Source organism: Oenanthe melanoleuca, chromosome Z, assembly GCF_029582105.1.
Source record: "Oenanthe melanoleuca isolate GR-GAL-2019-014 chromosome Z, OMel1.0, whole genome shotgun sequence".
Taxonomy (NCBI): domain Eukaryota; kingdom Metazoa; phylum Chordata; class Aves; order Passeriformes; family Muscicapidae; genus Oenanthe; species Oenanthe melanoleuca.
Window position 1 is genome coordinate 28,972,871 of NC_079362.1, and position 22,137 is coordinate 28,995,007.

Genomic DNA, 22,137 nt, shown 5'->3' on the forward strand with positions numbered 1-22,137 from the left:
ACTCGTCTAAGAGCCAGCTCGCCAGGACTGGTGATACTCCTGATCTCTGTGACTGAGACCACCAGGGACACAGACATCAGCCCTGAGCACGTGGACTAGCTCCATGGAGCTGCATGTAGTGATTATGATCAATGATGTGTAAACATGATCACCATGCAATGTGATTGTAATGTGTTTGTAATTTCTGACTCTCTGGTCAGTAAATATATATATATTTAGTAATAAAAATGTTTACTTTGGAACCAAACCAATAAATACAACTTAAATTGAGAATTAAATTAGCACAATTGAGCATTGAGAAAGTTATAGTTAAAAGACCTCTGGTTGGTTGGTTGGTTACATCTTCAGTCACAGAACAGAGAGGCCAAACTACAGATGAATCCTCACGACTATTACAGGCAGCATTTGCTACAGATTCACAGCTTTTGATTTCTATGGCAGCCGCAGAAATACATATTTTATCATGTTTGTATGTCCTGCCTGAATATAATTAGTCTTCCAAGTACGAAACAGAGAGTATATTGAGGGGTCCTTAGATGACTATTAACCTAAAAACCTTATTCAGTCACTGAGTAAGGTTTTTAGATTAATATTGGCATAGGTTAATATAATCTGCTTACCTTCAGAAGCCATTTATACCAGCTGACAAGCTTGAAATGTCAGGGGTATAAATGAGAGCTGAAGCATTCACATTCAGAAAGAAACTTCTGGAAAACCTTGTGACATTGGGCATGGGCCAGAGTGACCATCAAGAACAAATTGGCAAATAAAAGTCCAAGTTCTGCTACTGCAGAACTTCAAGCAATAAATCAGTAGTAACTTTCCTAAGGCTCTTGATCAGCTTCATTTCTTTTTTTTTCCTGTAAGTAAAGTTGAATTTATACAGTTCATCCTCCCTATTGGGATTTTTTTACATGTTCTGTATTTGAGTAAAATGACTCACAAAATTTTGGAATCCCTGAAGCAGTTTCATTGTGTTTTACTTTGAAATCTTTCACTGTTTTTCTCCAATTCTACATGGACTCTCATCTGTTTCAGTTTTGACTATCATGGGTAATACATTGCTTTAAAAGACAAGTAATGGTAAATTGCAGATTCTGAGTACATAAATCAAGCTTTCTGGAAAAAAAGGAGCATGGTACTCACCCAATTATATAAAGTGCTGTCAAACTTTTGGTTGTAAAATGATAAAAAGTAGTATTGCTAACTTGTTTAGAAACTGAGTATAAGCTTGAAGACATCACATATAAATAAAAATGACACATTGGACTTCAGACCCACATTACTAATGTTTTGAAATTTCTCAATTTTTCCGATAAATCTTTCTCTTTGTAAAATTTTAGATCCAGTGAAAATCATTCTTCTACAGAGCTATTTCCCAGATGATTTCAATGTGCTTGTCTAAATGGCTTAGTAGCATAAGCTATTTGATTTCAGCCAGACCACACAGCTAGCAGAATGGGGGCACCCACTGCCTCAGGTTATGGAGAGAAAAACTCTCAGGGATCCCAGACAGCACCATAGTTCTGATGGGTCTCCAGCTGAAAGTGAAGACAGAGTGTTAACCTAAAATGGGAAAAGTACTCTACTCAGATGATGCAAATTAGCATGTTTTGCTGTGTTTAAATATTTTGTCAGTTCAGGTTCCACACACATCTTGCTCCATACTCTGTGATTTGACTCTAATCCCCTTTTACACTTAAGTTTAGTCTGTGAAGTTCATTCAAGCAAAGAGAAATGATTACTTACTCTGTGGAAAGAAATTGGCATATTTAGTTGTGATGCAGTACAGAAAACATCCACATTGTTAGACACTACAATGGCAAGGAACACCAGGAATCTCCATCAAATTAATTCATTTTACTTCACAGTATGAGAAGATTCTAAATGAACAGAGTGTACTATTGTCTGTCAGTGGCTATGTAGGAGCTTATGAAGGCACTATTCCACCCTGTGCAGTTTTGGAATATTACATGATAAGCCTCTTGCTAAGACCTAAGTGACAGACATTAAGCTGATGTAAATCCACATGGCTTTATTAGCTGGGATTGAACAATATCTATTTACATCACTAGGCATCTGGACCAAAGGAAAAAATGTGTGTAAAGGGACTAACAAAAATTTGTCTGAAATTCCAATGTTAAATCAAGCTTGCAAAACATTGGTGAGAACAACAGCAACAATAAAAAGCAGCTCAAACCATCTGGTACACAGAAAGTAAGACACTGTATAGAAAGATTTTCTTTAACAAGTAAAATAAATTACTAATTATCGATTTATTATATTAAAGTAAAAATTCTAGCCCATCTTTTCTATAAAAGACTTCTTCAGCTGAACCCAAAACTGTTAGGTTCCTCCAGGTAGACTGATCAGCTCTTAGGATATAAACCAGCCTAGCAGACAGGCATTTATGTCTGTTTTGTATTGGCAGAATGCTGTCAACCCATGGCTCTGGTTGAACTAATCATGTATCTCCTGACATTTTATGACAAGGATATATACATATATATATATATAGCCACCTACAGCTGGCTGAGCATACCATCCTGAGTATGTGAGAATGGAGGAACAAGAAAACTTTGCACTATAACTCATAGTTTATGGACACTGTCAGCACCAGTTGCGACCTCTTCCTCTTGCACTAAATATAAGTGAAAAGAGCATAATTCTTATGAGTTCTGTAATATGTAAGCAATTAACCCTTATGATGTCAATCTGTAGCCACATGCCTCCCATATTTCATTTGGAAAATGTAGAGTTAAAGCTTTCAAATCCATGCTGAATCTTCCCATTGAATTTTTATTCAATAACTCTTGAACTGGTTCTACATAAGACACAGACTTAAAAGAAGATAATAAATAATATATTCTGATTTGAATGTATTACTCTTTGAAAGATTTTGTTGCTAGGAATTATACACTTGAAAAAAGATTTTGCTTCCTGTATCCATATAAATATAAAGGGATTAAGTTTGTCTACAAGAACTCAATATATAGCTTATGTACACTTTATTAGGATACTTTTACACCAGCTAGATTGGTTATTGCTGCTGCAATGTTTTTCTGAGAGATATGTCCACTGGATACCGACTTGGATTCTGAATCTTTGATTATCCAGTACTGCATTGCATGCTAAATATATGTGAAAGCAAGAATAAACTCCCTATCCCTTTCCCTGCCCATTTATTTATGTGTGTTTATAATAAAACAATCCATTAGTGTCAATAATGGTAATTAGTACATTAAAAACATCAGAAAATCTGGTACAACAGAAGTAGTAGTAACATGGAGTTTTGCCAGATTCATGTAGATGTAGGTCATTGTCAAAAAAAGTCTACTGCTCATTTCCAGCTTCTAAGCAATGTACATTTTATAATTAAATTATCTATCTCAGATTCTTAACACTTTCCATAAATTACTAGATAAAAAATTCCATTCTATAACTTTGTTCTTGTCTAAGAATATTGTTTCCTGTTCTCTAGTTTCATGGTATCACAACATGGGACTTGTCTTACCATAGATAAAAAAGTGGGATCTACAAATTCTTTGGGTGGACTACGACACGTAAGGCTCTAATACTTCCAATTCAAGGAATATTTGGCTTCTCTAAAAGGTCAATAAACTCTCTTCTAATAATTGGCCCTGTGAGGGTACAATCTGCTCTGTGTGGCATTTTCAAGCAATTCACTTCTTTAGCTCTGTCTGATTGCTGCCTGCAATCCATATCATTGCACAAGAAACAGTGATTATTCCTATACATCTTTGTCTGGAACTCACAGTTACTATTTAATGTAATTACTTCCTCACTGTGGTGCTGTTTGAAAAGTGTTTTCTTGCTTTATTTACTTATTTATTTATTTTAATTTCAAAACTTTCTGCTGTGGTGTAACATGCTGGAAGCATCAGTTATTGCTATCCAACATCATATTTTTTTCTCAAGATTTAGAATTTATTATTCCCCCCTTAATTTTATTTGAACAGTTGCTATGAGTCACTTTGCTGGGGGGATTTATTTTCCACCCCACGTTTGTGTCATACAATACAATATAAAAATATTTATCAGCTTGGCTCAGTTGTATCAACACTGGACAAGAAATTTTAAAAAGACAGACATTTAATTTCCACATTTATTTTGTTTTCAATATTATGCTTAAGTTTTACACATTTTTTAAAATAGCAAAAATAAATAGCAGGAAGTTCTTTCAGAACTGTAACAAAAAAACTTAAGAAGTTTACTCCGGTTATAGAGAATTTTTTTAAAGGAGAAGCCATTCCTATTTGTTTTATATCTCTTGTAATAAATATCTTTCTTTAATATTCTTGGTATTGTTGTTTAATTCCAGGTAGCAGCTAATCCACACATGGCCATTCTCTCACTCCTTCCCTGTCGGTTGTTGTGGGGAGAGAAACAAAAGGGTGAAAGTACAAAAATATATGAGTTGAGATAAAACTGCTTAATAACTAATATAGAACATAATGATGAGGATGATCATAATAATAGTGGTAATAAAAGGAAGCAATTTAATTTAAAAGAAGATAACAGAGAGAAATGAAACACAAGAAAGACAAGCCGTGTAAATGAAAACAGTTGCTTGCCAACTGCCTAATGGCCAGCCAGTCCCCAAGCAGCAGCCCTGCGCCAGCCTTCCCCCACATTTATACTCTGAGGATGTTGTCCTGTGGTGTTGGGTGTCTCTTGGGTCAGCTATCCTCACTGTGGCATCTCCCAACTCCTTGTGCATCCCCAGCCCTCTCACTACTGGAGTGGAATGAGGAACAGCAAAGGCCTTGGCTCTGTGTAAGCCCTGCTCAATAACACAAACATTCCTGTTTCCAGCACAAATCCAAAACACAGCTCCAAAACAGCTACTGTGAATAAAATTAAGTCTATCCCAGCCAAAACCAGTACATGTTTCCATCATTCTTGGTAATAATTATAGAAAAACAGTAAACTAAGAAGACAACTAAAATGGCTCAATAAAAATAGAATTAATTTTATTAAACTATTGATTTCTTCCCTTTTGGCCTTCTTTCTGTGGGGATTTAAATCAAAGAACAGATTCTTCATTAGTTGCAATATGCTATGTCATCAAATAAATCACATACTAATTCAGCTGTTTTACTTATTTATTTTATGGCTACCTACTAGGACATTGAGAGCTTTGAGATTAGTTAATTTAAAAATGCAAGACTGAATTTTGATCTCTTGGTTTTTTCCAAGATATTCAGATAAATTTCCTCCTAAATATTTCAATATGAATATATCACTACAGTTAGGAAGGAAATTACACACTTGATTTAATCTTTTAAACTAAAACAAAGTTAAATGGATCTACATCTGCTTACCAGAAAAAAACCCATCCAATGTTATTTGCTTTCATTATAACTCAGAAAAGGATTTTTTCAAGCATGTAACTATCCTTTAGTACATGACTGTTCTTTAGTCACACATCTAAACTCCATTTAAAATGGATAGCACAATTAACTGCTATCTTAGGTAGGAAATTACTTAACTGTGTACTGCATTGTTTTCTCAGTGAGATGTATTTGATGCAAACCAACATTTTATGTTGTTTTGATTAAACAAGTTTCTCTCTCAGATTCCTATACCATGTAGCTTCTTTTAGGAGAATGCAATTACGCGTCAACCTCACTGAAATCAGTGGAAGTCAGATGAAAAAAATCTGTGAGGACATGTCACTTTGTATACTCCAACTTAATTGCACTCATACTTAGCTTGCATGTACTCCACCACACTTAACCAGGCTACATTGTACTTGGTTGCTAAATGTTGACAAACAAGCTCTCTGTTTCTTAAGTTTGCAATGCATGTGTTTATGTAAATATGTGTTTGCATGCAAGGTTTAGTTTTCATATAGTTTTATATTTCAAGCAAGGAAATAGGTTGGACCACAGTCTTCTGAGCACAATCCACAGTTCAGTCTGTTACTGTGTGTACTTTGTAGCTGCACTTTGGCTCAAATATGTTGCAATAAAAAGCAGAATTTTTTTTCAAGGGTAAATAGTAAAAGACCTGATGAAGAGAAACTTGTTAATGTTTAAGCATGTGCCTCTGTTTGGAGTTTGATTTTCTGGTTAGATCAGGGCTGGAGAATTCAGAAAGATTTAAGAACAGGAAGAATAGGATGGAAGGATGTTATCGGTAGCAGTGTCAATTTAACTTTTCAAGGACTCCACCCAGAAAGGACCAAAGGTTCCAAAATGTCAGCAATTACTTCTTTCCATATTCCAGTGTAAGTTTTCATTTCCATTTAAGAGTCTTTATCCAACTATTATGTTCAACTATTTAAATATAAAGTAATTGTTTTGTAGAAGGAAATTCTGACAAGCTTTCTTGAAGATTGACCAGAGCTCATGTGTTTTATAGTGCTCTTTCAGATGCAGATCTACACCTTCTTCCCAACTGTTTAACAATTTTCCATGTGACTTTGAGTTTTTTTTTTTTTTAACCTGAGCTTCCTCAGCTGTAAAATATGATTAATGGGGCTTACAAGGCCTGGTTTTGTTTTGAATGTGAATTCTTTAAGTTATAGACAAATTTTACATGTTTGCATATCACATAATCAAGTTTTGGCAGAGGTATTCAAACAATATTAAAGTGCATAAAACAGTAAAAAGTGCTTTATCTTTAGCTGGTTTTGCTTTATATCCCCCTACATTCAAAGAAGTAAGTTTAGGCGTGAAATAGTATAACATATTTTACCCTATTTATACAGCATCACAGCTTCTGAGATTAATTGATTCCTTTTACATAAGACCTTCACAAGACAACAGTTAACTAAGTAGTCTCTTAGAGACTAAGGACTTTTCCCTTTTGAGGCTCAGCAATGTTGGGTATTATTAAGACTTCCTCTGGTGAGAGAGGGGTTTCTCCACCTGGAAGGGCAGGTTGGGTGGGGTTCTGCAGGGTAAGGAACCAGCTTTACCACAGCAGGTTTTGCTAAATAATGTAACAAGACAGACCTTTCTGACAGTGAATTTTAAAAGAAAAAAAAAAACAAAAAAACAAACTGCTGGTGAGTTTGATGTCTGTTTGTCTGAGACACTATGCAGTATTTCTGTTGTCAGAGAATGTCCTAATGCGAAAGCTTCCCTTGGTGTATTACACAAAAATAAAAAAGAGTAGTATAAAAATAAAAAATCTTCATTACTTTAAAGGTATCTACATTCTATCATAACACCTACAGCAAAGAGATTATTTGTTGCCAGAATTCTCTTGCTAGCTCTAAAATCTGTAAGAATCTGAGGTAGCAGTGGACTTGAAACTAGAAAGTAATTTCTACAAAATGCAGTAATTGAACGATTAGCAGCAGGGACAGGATTGATGAACTGGTTAAGACCAATTTGTGTTTGCCTCTTCTCTTGAATTACTAAACCAAATGAGAAATGCAAGGAAGAAAAACCAAGATGAAATAGGAATCATCTTCACTGTTCAAGTTAATTTTGCAACTCCCAATCATAAATGTAGCTACAGAATATAATTTGCACAGGGGTTTTTTTGTAATAGATCACATATCCTTTCATGTATCCTTCAGAGAAATGCAGAACATTATTTGGATTGAGGTGCTGTATTCTGATATGAAAAATAGGGAGGGATGGGAAAGAGAAAGATCAAAACAAAATTGTAATTACTAATTATGTTAGAAATAAAATAAAGCAAACACACACTAGTTAGATTTCTTATCCTAGTGATTCCTGGCCAGTAAAATTTTATAACCTAAAGGAGATTTTATTTTTTTCAGTACATCCAGTTTCTTCCCCTTGGCTGTGCTTTTGTTACTACTCTAATGCCAAAAGTTTGTAGGTGGCTATTATGTATTATAATCACAGAAGTTATTCCTATCACATAATTACTGAACTGCACAGATGTACTTTAATGAGCCTTTGGGGAAGTGGATTTAGCTTTCTTCTGTTTCTGAATGGCTAAAAACCATTCATGCACTGCTTGCAGAGTCACTGCTTGCACATGGATTATATTTGCTGGCAGTTCTTGCTTCTGCTACTTAGATTTAAGTGATCACAGTTATTTCTTCCTTTTTAAAGACTCTTAAAAACTTATAATTTTCCTTATTTAATTTACTGATTTGTTTCACTGAAGTTCAAAGGCAAAAGTATTCTTTTTTGGAAATACTTCATTGAGAACTGGTTTTCCTAGATGAACTGCCATATTTCTCAAGGCAAATACTGCTTGTTTAGTTTTTAGTGCAATAACAACTTTGTGGAGTTTCTGTGCCAGTACGTTATGGTACAAATGCTCTGCCTGTGGAATCAAGCTATAGAAGAAATGAGATCAGCAGATATTACTTTAGTAAGGAATCATTACAGCATCTTTAACTTTTAAATATTTTCATTTAAAACACCATAGATCTTCTGACCCCAGTCTGCTTCTGCATTTGTCTATACATCCTCTATGAGGAGAATTGCCCTATGGTTCAGTTACTGTGATACCTAAGACTCCCTTTTACTTGGTGATTTAAACAGGAAACCTGTATCAAAAAATCAGAGACCTGTGGTCAATGGCTCTGCATCCAGTTGGAGGCTGATAATAGGTGTCCCTCAAGTGATGAGTGATGTCCCTCAGGACTCTGTCTTGGACTTACGCTCACTAATATATTTATCAATTACACAGACAGATGACTTAACACTGAGAGATGTAGGGGACAAAAGAGGAGGGATGCCATCCAGGAGGAAACCTGGACAAGATTGAGAAGTGGGTCCACAAGAATCTTGTGAAGTTCAGCAAGGGCAAGTCCAAGGTACTGCTACCTGGGAGAAGAACACATTGGGACCAGCCCTGCAGAGAAGCACTTGGGAGTTCTCATTGATGAAAAGTTGGGTGAGATAAAAATGTGCGCTGGCAGCCCAGAAAGCCAGTAGCATCCTGGGCTGCATCCAAAGCAGGTCAAGGAAGGGGATTCTGCCCCTCTGCTCCACTCTGGTGACACCCATCTGGAACATTGCATCCAGCTCTGGGGTCCTACCACAAGGAAAATGTGGACTTCTTGGTATGAGTCCAGAGGAAGTCCTTGAAGATGGCTTGGGCACCTCTGCTGCTAAGAAATGCTGACAGAGTTTGAGTTTCCAGTAAGAAGAAGAAAATCTTCCAGGGAAACCTTACTGGAGATTTCTTTACTTGAAGGTCCTCAAAAAAAAGAGAGAGCAACTTTTTACACAATATAAATATAGTCATAGGAAAACAAGAATGGTTTCAAATGAAAAGAGCAGCTATTTAGATTAGATGATAGGAAGAAATTCTTCATGGTGAAGGTGGTGAGGCACTGATATGAGTTGTCCAGGGAAGTTGTAGGTGCCTCGTTCCTGGCAGTGAGACCAGGATGGATGGGTCTCTGAGCAACCTGATCCAGCATGTGGCAAAATTGCTCACGGCAGGGGTAGGAAGGGTTGGAACTAGATGTCCCTTAAGGTCTCTTTCATTCTGTAATTTCATGGTCATCCTGATTTTTTTAATTGAGCTATAAATAGGACCATTAATTAATTTATTTGAACCATTGCTACTTCCTATAACCATATCAGAAATATACATAAAGGTTTGTATATATATGGATTTTCCAGTAGATAGTTACATTTTCTGAGCTATAAAATACACTACCTCCAAGAAACCAGGTTAGTAACTGTTATCAGAATACTGCATTGAGAGTCCTGTAGTGCTTTACACAAAGAATATTAATAAGTCTATGTCTCTGACAAAGAAAAAAGTCTGACAGATCATCTAGTGAAGTTATTAGACAGACAAAATTTGTAATATAAATGTCAGCCCTCAGTATTTAGAAATAATTCATCCAAAATTATCAAAAATCATATAATTTGTTTAAAAAGTAGTCAGAGGAGGAATTATTTTTTATTTGCTTGTGGCCTTTTAAAATTCATCTTTACAAGCTTTGCATTGTTAAAAAGAAAAGCTGTTTTTTTTAGATAGTTATTTGATTCTAACTACAAGGTCTATGACAAGACAAATAACCAGACTCACTAAGTATCTGAGAGAACTACAAGACTGTGAAAATTCAATTTAGTTAACTCCATGACCAAAAGACTTTTTTTTTTTTTTTCTCATATTTTACCTGAATCTCAGGCTGCTGGAATTATCTTGCAAATCATGTTCCAAATTTCTGGACCTAAACTCTTGTGCAAGGTTGATTACAATGTCATGTACTACGCTGTCATAAAAATATTACTGAAATAGCTCCATTTGTTTCTTTTATTTTTTCTAAAAGAATGTAAATTATCTGAGTTAATTTAAATTAAGTACATTTTAATGAGTTTTAGGGCTATCATAAATTAAGATTTATAAATTAAATATGCATATATCATGCTATTATAATACTGAATATTCCATATTTACATAAGTTTATCAAATTTCATATCTTCAGCAGACATTTATTTATTTGACAAATGTTATCAATAAGAAAATTTCAGTGTGAGCATATATTCCTTTGGTAGAATTTATTTACATACTGATGTTTTTGGAGTACACAGAAATACAGCTTATTTTGTACAGGGGACTTCAGAGGGATTAATGTAAACTGAAAGTCACAAACATGGTAGAGAAAAACTGCAGCTTCTAGAATTGGAAAAATTAGCTCAAGCTACCATAATTTGAGTTTAATATTGCAGTTAGGTCTGGTGTATTTTGATCTGTGAAAGTAGAGAGACATTGTACCTTCTAAGGGTAAAGCTTTTACCACATATGTTCTCACATGTAGACAGTGTCTGTAGGGCTTAGCATAACTAGAACAAACTGCCATAGTCACGGTGACTAATTCTTAGCCTGTAAACCATTTGAAAACATTTAAATTGGTGAGCACAATAAGAACAATCCAACTAAATGACAGCAATACAAAAGCACTACTCAGGAAAAAGAAGGGTGTTAGATTTTAAAACTAATGGGCTGAAGCTGCAAAATCCTGGATTCATAGTCATTTTATCACACTGAATCATACAACCAACATCAGTGTGATATTCAGAAAGTCCTGCAGTGTCAGTTTGCTCATGTAGAAGAATCAGTCTCAGACACACAATTCATATTTTACACTTCATTTCTGGTATTGGTACAGGTATCAGCTGTAGAACTAGGTGTGTAAATATTAGATAAAGAAGTAAAAATTTCCTTGATAAAGACCATTATCTGTCAACCACCTTTACACCATAACTCAAAATTAACCCTTTTACTGGGATGGATTATCAGAGTAGCCACTTTAGCGTTGCTTTAGGAAGTTCAATAAGGCACTAATGTCTGAAATACTTACTAGAATGTAGATGAAAGATAAATTGAAGCCTAATCACAACCTAGTTAATATTCTATGATTTTATATGACAATATAAAAACATCTCACTAAACATGCAAAAACTTAGAACTGTTCTTATGTCAGCTATGTTCATTCTGAAAATTATTCTCTCTGTCTTTTCTTCTAGGTGAGGAAATTTCATGTCACATGACAAGGGAAAACTATTATCTGGAGGCCACATTTAGAAGAATACCTATGTTTTAATTTTTGAGTTTTAGCAGGTAATAAGTCCTGCTATCTTTTAACTTTTCGTGCTTGTGAACCAGTGTTGGGCATGAAGAAAGACGATGAGTATATCAGAGAGTGTCAGGTCTTTTATTCATATGTAAATTACTGGAAATAATTTCTGAACATTTCCAAATGTCTTTTTAGACCATCTACTAGGCAACTAAAAAACAGTCCTTGTATGTGCAAAAAGATATTTTCTTATGGTGGTCTTTTGTTTATTCAAAACACTAGAAGGAGGGACATGATCCCCATAAACAATATGTTTCCATGCTTGAGTATGTGTATATGTGTATACCTGCGCACACTATGGAATTCTAAAAATCACTTCAAGAACAAGTTTAAAAAAAATAGTTGAATTTAGGAAGCTTGCTCTTTTGTAACCATAATTTCACAAGATCTAATGTTTGAAGGCTGTAGAAAAAAATGAGTTGGCTGTTAATGGTTTTTTTTCTGGTGTGAGATTCAGGGACCAACAATGTAAATAGTAGAAACAGCCAAAAAGATCACATATGATTATTCAACATGTAATAAGAATTAGATCAACAGGACTCCTTGTCATATGAAGGTGTAGATGTAAAATGTCTATATGGGTTCATTAGAAAATGGGTAAAGGACTTAGAATTGAAACTAAATCTAACTTAGGAAGCTAAAATTTTTTGTGAAGTAAACCAGAAGGTCGTAAAACAGAAGGTAGATTGCAAAAATATTCATGCATGTACAGAAGAGAGATGGTGCTGTTGACAAGACACAACCCATAGGTAGATCAACCCCTAAAATATATATATATATATATTTCACAGACTAAATCCCTAACAAATTAGATACTCAGGTATCACCTTCAAGACCAATTTGTACCACACAAAATCTGTGGTACTTAAAAACTCTTCCTCCCTACAAACTGAAATCATCCCTTCAGCCTCCACATAAGTTCTTGGTATTACTGGTGAGTCATGAAAATAATAAGAAAATGGCAGGACAGCAGAGTATGTCATGCCCTGTTGAAACAGTTATGATAGTGCTTGAGATGTATGAAACAACCAGCTGTTCCTTGCTCTTCTCTGCGTTTTACCATTTCTATACTAAAACCTCTAGTTTGGATTCCACTGAGAAGCTAAGCGATAGGTTTTTAATACAGTCATAGACTTATAAGGCCATCCTGACAAAGATGTCAGAGTGATTTTTTTTTCCTACCTAGGTTGCCCCATGCAAAGCAAGAATGTCCTTTGCAAACAGGTGATATTTTGTAATTTCATTTGGCTTGAGAAAGTTGTGTATATCCTCTGGGCTGTTTACATATTATTGCTTTATAATCTGCTGGTCTCCACAGAAAATTCTTGCAAGAACTGAAAGATCTTCCCTCTTTATTTATTCATCAGGATGTTACTGGTGCAGGTGGGAGCAGAAATGAAAAGGAGACCACATGCCTGCAGCAAATACTCATAGGAAATAACCTTAGTTAGGCAGATGCACATACATCTTGCTATTGACTAGACCATGCCTGTGTTTTTCCAAACAGTGTAATTGCAAAGTTTCTTAATGTTGCACTCTTAGCTTTAAACTGAATAAATATATAAATAAATACATACATACATACATACATACATACATAAATAAAAGGAAGGCTGAAATCTGTCCAAGAAATCAATGCTTGCTTTCTGACCTGATTTAAAATTCAAGTACCCCCCTCAGAAGATAGAGACAGGGGAGCTGTTGCAAAAATTGGGATGTGGTGAGACAGCTTGCAAAACTAGGGAGAGCAGCAGTTGTGCTTTTCAGTATAAGAAGGCGGGAGGAAAAGGAAAAGTTGCTCATGGATAGAGGAGCTCAGCTGTCAAGGGCTTGTCTATGGAATAGGAGACAGGAGGTGAGAACTCGAGGTCAGGCTCAAAGGAAAGGATGGTGAGACGGATGGCACTGTGGTGGGAGCTTGTTAACAACCACCTGGTCATGGATGTTCAGTGGACCGCCTTCAACATTAATTAATTAAGTCTCTGGGTCACTGATACTGGCTTCCTGGAAGGGTTCTTCTTTCTGACACTTTCTGATTTGACATGTAGTGGGAGATTTGGGGGAATCATCCGCAGTATCTGCTTAGGACATGTGCTAGACGTGAAAGAAATCCTCTGACATTTTATTCTTCTTTAATTTTAACTTTATTTTTAAAATAATTACTTCCATCTAAAAGTATGACAAATCAATCCCTGCTGTAATTTAAAAAACAATTTGTCATTTAAAATAATAAAATTATTGTAATTTATAACTCTCCTGTAAAATTTCAATCTGTAAAAGAAAGAATAAGAGATTGGCTAGAAAGTATACTATAAACAATAATCTTGATCTTGAGACTTTGGAAAGGAAAATGAAAAATGTAATAGTGTATTACATGAGAAATACAAAGTTATGGAGTCATATAGGAAGTACTTAAATGACAGAATGGCTATGTCTTTTCCATTAGGAGAGGGGAAATAAAGGCAATTTTTGATACAAATTATCAAGCTCCTGACAGTAGCTGTGAGAGCACAGTCATGTTTGCACAAGATATGTTCTCAGACTCCGAAAATATGTGTTTAGGAGCTCATTCATATGCTCCCACTTCTGGGACTCTGGTAGATTTTTATCCCATGAGAATATTTAATCTGATTATGAATTGCATTAAACTTTTGGCTTCCAGAGTGTCCTGTGGCAGTATGTTCCAAAAATTAATTATTCATTATAAAAAATCTGCTGTATTTAAGGAGCTCTAAACATGCTGCCTAACCAAGTTACTTAATAACTTAATTTTATGCTTGTGTTATGAAATCTGTTGGGCAATATTTCCATCATTCATGATTGGATCTATTTCAAATCCAGAGAACATTAGTCTATTTAATTTCACTAAATGTTTCTGTTATACAATGTATTGGTTATGTAAAAATCTGTGAAAAAGAAAAGTAAATTTCAATCAAGGAGTTTTTTAAACCCACCCACAGCAGAAAGGGAGCCAAATGAGCTGTGGTTTCTAGTGTGTATAATAAATTCTTATTTGTTTACCTAACACATGCAAAAAACTCCTCTAACAACATTTGTGTATACCAGGTGTACATTTTGAAGTGTTTTACATGCTGTTAATTTAAGAATCATTTACTACAAAATAATAATGAAAATGTGATATTTGAATTATTCTTGTTTTTGTCATTATTTAGGTCTCTCACAGTTAATATGAATGTTGCAAAACCAACTACAGTTTATTCCTCACACAGTTGTGATAAAAAGAGCTAGAGACCTTATATTAAATTAAGTAAAATTGAACTGCATCTCCTTTACTAATATTTATCTTGTTTGTTTTAGTGTGGTGTTGGCAAAAGAAAAATTCCCATTCTTTCCTTGACAAAAAATAAATGCTTCTACTGAAGTTCCATCACTTAAGGAGAAATATTTAATGGAATATATTTAATAATGTACAGGAATTGTACACAGAAGGAAAAGAATATCTTCAAAGCACGCAAATACTTTCAATGAACTACTTCAGATGGAGATTTTCTGCTGTACTAGCATGATATATAAACTCTCATGGAGCTTGAATATCACTGGAGTTCATGAAAAATCCAAAACAAGAAAAAGAGGAGAGGTGATAGACCAAAACAATACACCGGTATTTTCAGAGAGCTAGCTTTGAAAATGTGATAAATGCTGTATCATAAAGCTCAAGGTTTTCATACTAAAACTCTCTAGCAAGGTTTATACAGGGGTTGATAGATAGCCTAAATCATATTTTAGAAGGGGATAATGTATCTTACAACCTGATGCTTTTTTTCACCTTGCTCAGTCTCTGGACAAATGAGAATAGAAAACTACCATAGATATGTGAAATGTTTTCTGCTTGGACTGATAAGAATACGTAAATATTAGCATAATTGGGGATTATATAAAGAAAAAGCACTGGTCCCAGAGCCATAATTATAAGATCATAGAATCAAAGAATCATCAATGTTGGAAGAGATCTTTAAGATTTTCCAATCCAACCACATATCCAACACTGCCACTGTAAACCCCTAAACTATTTAACCACATCACCCAGGGTCATAATCAGAAGCCTCTTAAGCACCACTAGGGATGGTCACTCCCCCACTTCCCGGGGAAACATATTCAAATGACTGATCACCCTGAGAATGAAAAAATTTTCTCGTATCTAATCTGAATCTCCCCTATCTCAGGTGAGGACCATTTTCTCTTGTCCTCTCACTGTGGCATGGTAGAATTCTCAAGGTTTGTTTTGGAAATGAAAAACAGTATATGCTGAGCTCATTCAACACATTTTTTTACATAAATATTTTTAGGTACCTGTCTTTTAGATAAAGAGAGTATGAAAAGAATCTTTCTGTCTAGAAGATAAAGTTCAGGAGTGTCAAAAATCTATGAAGACTATAATCAAGCTTGTGACACCACAATCAGGAGCAGCATACTGTACTCCAGATGTCACTGTGACTGCTCTCACTGCTATCACATAAGCAATCTGCAGCCTGTACTTTCTTCACCCTTACCACAAACTTTGCTAATACTATCACAACATTACGGTTACTGAGTAAACCTCTGGCTGTTCATCAACTCCTTGGCTGATGTTCAATTTGTTGTAAGTTTACTATGAAATAGTCAAATTGGTTTTCCCTGTCAAAAGCTGCCTCAGCTTCCTTCTTTTAAAAATTTACAGTGAAGTAACAATTGTCTGCCAACTTTATAGGATAGTACATCAAAGGTCATGATTAACTTTTGGTGGTGCTGCTGTGTATCAGTTTAGTAAAGTGTTGTATGGAGAGAAAGGATGTAGAACTTTGAGCACGGGTATTTGTTTCCCCTTCACTTAAATATCCCAAAGGCTGATTTGATCTAATTAAGACATACATCAGTATAAATCATTAAAATTTGTCACAGCTTCAGTCTTCTCATGACTATAAATGCAGACTATATAATTTATATATAGTTTATCATAATGAATGGAGAAGCAAGGACAAAATGGTAACTAAGTTTTCTAAATAATTAAATTGTAAGGCTAATTGTGGAAAATGAAGGAGCATCAACAGTACCCTTATAGGAGATGCTGAATATAGAAAGGACCTAGTGCGGCAGAAGTGAGTGTAGAGACAGATCCAGAGTAGTTTTCAAGCTGACAATATCAGTGTGCTAATAAATACAGTACCATTGTATATCCTTGAAGGAGTTAGAACTATGTGTAATGATAACTAATGCCTAGAATCCATTAAATTGATATACTATAATTGCTCATTTTTTACTTAATCAATATATTGCATTCTGGCATGGGTCAATTTTCATTTAAAGTTCCACTGATATTTACAATCATATTAGAGCACAAACCAGGAAGTGTTTAAAAGCCCAAATATGTATCAATCCAAGATTCACATACAGGCAATACATGTCTAATCACAACATGTGAGATGCTGATTTTTGACCTTGAGAGCAAAACATTACAATACTAAAAACATGAAGAGGTCTCATGTGGACAGACAGCAAGCTCCATGCACCCTGATATGCGGAATGATAAACTAAAGTGAATAATCTACCAACATTAAAACACGAACCATCACAAAGACTAATTCATCAGATTCTATCACTAGTGCAGTAAATAAATTTTATAACAAACTGGGGGACATGTACACACTCTACCTATACATGTATAGATACTTTGGGACTGAATACTCAAATACAATTCTTCTTAGCTCAGTCTGGAAGAGATCTCTCCGTTGCTTTTCTGCATGTTTTGGATCTACCTAGACAAATCTTGCTTTCGGAGAGTATGAACTCTACCTAAAATACTTCTTTCTGCCCCCAAAAATGCAATAGAAATTAAATCCTTACAGGATCCTAAAAAGAAAACAAAAATTCAGTAAATGAAGTAACTTATCTTGTTTATAGAATGTAATTTGGCTAAGAAGAAATAGTTACCCTAATACTTTATCTTTTCATGTTGAGATCATCCCTGAGTATGGGGTCCAACTACCTAATTGGTTAACATCCTTCAAAAGAAGCCTTTTATTATGTGATAATAAAATATCCATTACTATATTGTATGTTTTGAAAAAGTCATTAAATCAAAATTGCAAATCTGTGTATTGGCAAGAATTAGTTCAGAAATTGGGAGGCCTCTGCCAGACAAAAGCAGTGAATGATAGAGGATGAACTCAGTAAAAGTTTTCTCAGGGCATAACATTGACATTCAATTATCATAGCAATTTCCCCTTGCCTCTCTTTTCTCCCTTTGGTTATAGTGATTCTACAAAGAACTTTTACTATTTCCTCATTAGTACTCTTTTAAATTGCAATTTAAAATAACTGATCTTGTTACTAAGGGGTCACTTATGAGCCCCATTTCCTATGTGTTACTTCAAGACACTACTTAAAGATGTGTTTTAACCCCTACAGTTTATCTCCAGCATTTATTTCAGTAATTCAAAACATTCTTATATCCTATTGATTATCAGTCTAGTGTCTCAAGGAATCCAGTTCAGCATGTTCCTTCAGGAAAACATTTAAGTGTATAAATAAACATTACCATGAAAGAAAACGTTCTGTGTCTGGTGAATGGCAAGCAATTAAGCTGTGTATGAACTTCAGCTTACAAAACAAAAACAAGAACGAAAACAGAAACATAACATAACAAAAAACCAAAAATCAAAATTCCACATTTCTTTTTTTCTTTACCTATACAGGAGAAGAAGATAGATGTAAAAATAAACAAGATGATTTACATGTTGATGAGGAATAACTAACTGCCCTACTTGCAGTAACATTTGGAAATTTTCTCTACCTAAAGAGCAAGCAGAGAAACACAAACTGCATATAGACTAACAGGTCCATACCATTAATTTAAACGCATAGAAATAAAAAAAAAATTGAAAGGATTCATTCATTATTCAAGATGTTCTCAGCCCTTTCTCCTTGGGTAATTGGGATATAAACCTTGCACATGGGCTATTACATTAACTGAAATGACAAAAGTGTCAGTTTAGGAACTCCCATAGAGGTAGAAGTTGTAAAGATTTCAGATTTCATCAAGGATTTTTTTCAATAACAGTATAAATAAAAGCATTTTCTACTGCTTCTTGGAACATGTTTTGTTTGCTTCGTTACAGTACAGAGAGCAATTATGTACAGTTATGTCTCATTCCTCATTTGATCTCTCTAGACTTTCTCATGCCAAAGCCTATTCTACATATATATATATATATATGATAAAATTAAGGACCAACAGCTTCAAAACTTGACTGTGAGGAAAGTCATGAGACTAGTGCATGAGCAGCAATGGAATTATGGCATATGCAGCTAAGTATTTAAATATGAACACTTTCTCATACACTTTCAGGCAGTGCTTAACTTCTTAATATTTCTTTCCAGTTTAGAGACAGATCCTTGACATAATTTATCCAGTGCTTTAAATAACATTCTTATTGACACCAAAAGGGGTTCAAACAGCTCCTTTTGTCCTATCAAATGAATATGAGAGAAGGCAAATGGCACCCTTCTTCATCAAACCAGAAACAATAATTTCTCAGATCAGTGATCAGATGGCATTTCACTGATACAGGTTTCATAAACCAACTATTCATAATCCCTTTAAGAATTAAATTAAATAATTTCTGTGAAGTCAAACCAGGAGAAACCACACCCTCTTTATGAGAGAGAAAAAGAGCAGCCGCCAGCTTACTAGGTTCAGAAGCATTCCAAATACATTAAATTTTTAAAAAAATATTCCCAGGACTGTTTTATTTTCCATTATGTGAGAACTCTATTATCAGGGTTTTAGTGTTTGCTGCAATATTTCATTCCCTTTAAGAAGAAAAAAATATTCACACAAATGTGCAAAATTCTGATTCTTCTAACTCCCATGTACCTTTGTTGACTTGGTATCTGCATGTGTATGATCAGTAGATTATGCTGCGTTTGAAATTTAACTAGAAGACCTAGGTGAATCAGATGTCTGGCTTTCCTCATGTTGAAAATCCTATTTTGATAATAATATCATATATGAGTATCACAGAAACCATATCCATAAGCCAGTCAATGTTTGTGTTAGAAACACCCATTATATTTATTCTGGTTTTCACCTCGTGAAAATCTTCAGTAATTTGTTCATGATTCAATTTTTTAAACAGTAATATTTTTTTTTGTATTAGGCATAGTTAGGCAACCTCCCTCCCTCACCAGCACCATGAGTGCTTTAAATTGTCTATGTATGTCAGCGTTTGATATAAATGGGACATGTCAACTGCCCCAAGTACTCATATGTATACATCTGAGTCCCTCCCACCTTTTTTTTCCCCAGTACTAACAAGTTTGATCTTTGTGATCTGCATAGTAAACTTCATTTAATACAGTAAATGAAGGTAAATTATATTTGGTGTACTCAATTAATTCTGTAGGAAAGGTATCTGCTGGTGAATAATAACACTATTGAATAGGTTAGCTTTAGTATCATTTCAACTTTCTTGTCAACTCTTCAGAGAGGTGTGTTGAAACCAGCATTTTTTACAAACTCCCAATACTTGTTTTACTGCCCTTATTTAAAAAGAACATATTACAACATTGTAACTAGAAGGTGATTTTAGTTTTATGTAAAGTAGGATTATTTTTGCAGTTGTAGGCTGTGATATTCCATCCATATGACTAATGTTCATATTCATGAAGCATCTTACAAAACCAAAACCACCTTTACAACCTTTTATGTGTTGGGTTTTATATGAAGGTTACCTAATTGCATTAAAACCCAGTTAAATTCCAAATTTCTACTCAGAAATAAGAAGCTATGAAAAAATAATCTGGGAGTAATTTTCTTTCCTAAAGAGTGAATGCCACCACTCCATTTAACATTCCTAGCCTACCTAGAATCTTCCATACACACTCAGATCATGATTTCTAATGGTAAGGAGTGGCACACAAGAAATGGAAAATCACACATTTGAGAACTAGAACACCAAAAAATGAAACTTAAAATCAGACTACTCACATTATTCAAAAGAACTAAAATTTGAAATTCAATTAATTAACGTAAATTAGGCTTTGTTAGAAAAACAAGCATTTAACAATCACGCAGAAATATGTGGCATTTTACCCACAAAAACAATTACATCAGCCTAAAGTCCTAAAACCCACAAATGGTGAGATTTATCTAAGTCAGCCAGAGGGGAAAGCTTACACAAGACTACTCTTCAAACCCCTTATTTATTTTTTTAATATTTTTGAGGTTAAATTAATATATTATTTTGAACTACAAATATTTAACACAAATATGGAAACTAGTGAAAAAGATGGTGTGTAACAATGACTGAACAGGAATGTAGATGTTGAAAAACATTTAAAAATGATAGATTATTCAGGAAATAACATTTTAATAATGTATATTTTCACTGAAAGCTGAGTTTGAAGAACAACCCAAAATTTCTTCTTTGAGAACTGAATCTTACAAAGCCTTACTACTCTTGTCTTATTTCCAATGAAACAAGTGGAGCCTTGAAAAACTGTGCTTGTTTCCCTGAAAGAGATCAGGTCTGGATTTCTTAATCGTAACAAGCCATTCCTGCATATCTAATAGCAACAAATGAACTAGGAGAAAAAAATATTCACTACATAAGCAAATGAAATAAAATATAATTAATTAATTAACTAATTAATCAATTAAGGAAAGGAAACCCTAAAGAACATTGTAGCAATATATTCTGCCTAGAATCAGGGTAAAATAGCTCAATAAATGCTCTGCAAAGCTATCAGTGGCAAATGGATAATTGCTGATGGTTTTAAGAACAGCTAGACTTGTCTAACCCACAGTTAAAATCCTGAATATTAACAATATATTTGATAAAGTACCTGATAAAGAAACCAGCAAGTGATAGTACCTATGGCTGATCCAAAACTTCCAACCTGGAGACTTCTGATGACAGTCAATCACTCTATTCTACAGAGGCCAAATATCCCTCTTTGAAAGAAGGGGTTTTCTAGCACACCTCTTTTTTGGACCTTGTCTGGAGATTCCTGTCTTCCTTCTTCAGAGACACCCCTCAACATTTCTCCACAAGGCTGAGAGAAACAGATTTGCCCACAGTCATTGGTGTGGATGGATGAACCAAATCTCTACTTAATAATTGGTTTTGCAAACTTTAATATAATTGTTTCAATATTGCCTCAAAAATAGTAGTTACAGCTGCCTATACAGGGTAATAAACAATTCTGATTAAGGTATTTTTGTCTATTCGTTGTCATAATCAATTTATTTGGTTTGCCATCCTTAACCCCAAAGGACAATGTTGTATGAAGGTTCAGTTCCTGCTATATGATCTTTTAGACAGAGACCACTGACTAAAATTGAGTCTAAGATTGGACCCAGATATAGTTAGTCTCCTCTCTAAGGTGATTAGAAAGCAAAAGGGCCCTTTCTGTACCTTGTGACTCGACAGGATGTCTTCTCCAACAAACTTTGTCTGAAGCTTCCATTTAGCATGTGGTTCATGTAAGGAAAAAATTTATACCATCACAGATAACAGTCCCTTCTAACCTAACCAAGTTATCTGTTAGAAGTATTCCCATTTAATTGCCTACAATTT